Here is a 739-nt window from a genome sequence, read left to right as displayed (position 1 = left end):
GCGTGCGCAGACGCGCGTCACGTTTCGGCGTGTAACCCGCGCGCGCGCACACACGTAACATCGCGTGCAAACGCGCGGGTACACTAATTCAAGTGTGCTCACGTTTCGATAAAGGGGAGGGGGAGAGGAAAAACGAGTAACCACGGTCATCATATGCAAAAAAATTGCACACGTTTTATTACATACGTATGTAATACATCGCCAACGTCGCGCATCATACATGTTATATATATACTATATCGTGTTACGTTTTCGATCGCAAAATTATTTCGAGAGTTTCGTAGGAGAGAGAGCGAGAGAGAGAGTCGCGTAACAAGAAACGGGACGCACCCCCGGAACGATCTCGTATCGTCGCCGTACCGTGGGCACGTAGCGGACCGAACGCATCGCATTACGCATTACGTATCTCAGGAGCGACGATCTATTTTACAAAGATCCAGAAGGAGAGAGCGCAACACACGGGGCGCGACGCACCGCGTCACGCCTAATACTATATATCTCGTCGTCGCTCGTGCACGCTCGCTCGTGCACGAACGCTCGTGTTCGCTCGTACACGAGTGACACACGGTTAACTGCACTTCCGCAGCTGCGATGGCAAGTATTTTTTACCGAAAAGAGAGCGCACCGCGAAACACACGGAGCGCGACACATACGCGTCACGTTTGGCGCAGATTCGCCGCGGAGCGACTCGCGCATGCTCGCTCGCGCTTTGGACTCGCGCACGAGTGACACACGATTC

The sequence above is a fragment of the Wasmannia auropunctata genome, unplaced genomic scaffold, assembly GCF_000956235.1.
Source record: "Wasmannia auropunctata unplaced genomic scaffold, wasmannia.A_1.0 LD336078.1, whole genome shotgun sequence".
NCBI classification, from domain to species: domain Eukaryota; kingdom Metazoa; phylum Arthropoda; class Insecta; order Hymenoptera; family Formicidae; genus Wasmannia; species Wasmannia auropunctata.
Note: the sequence above shows the minus strand (reverse complement) of the source record.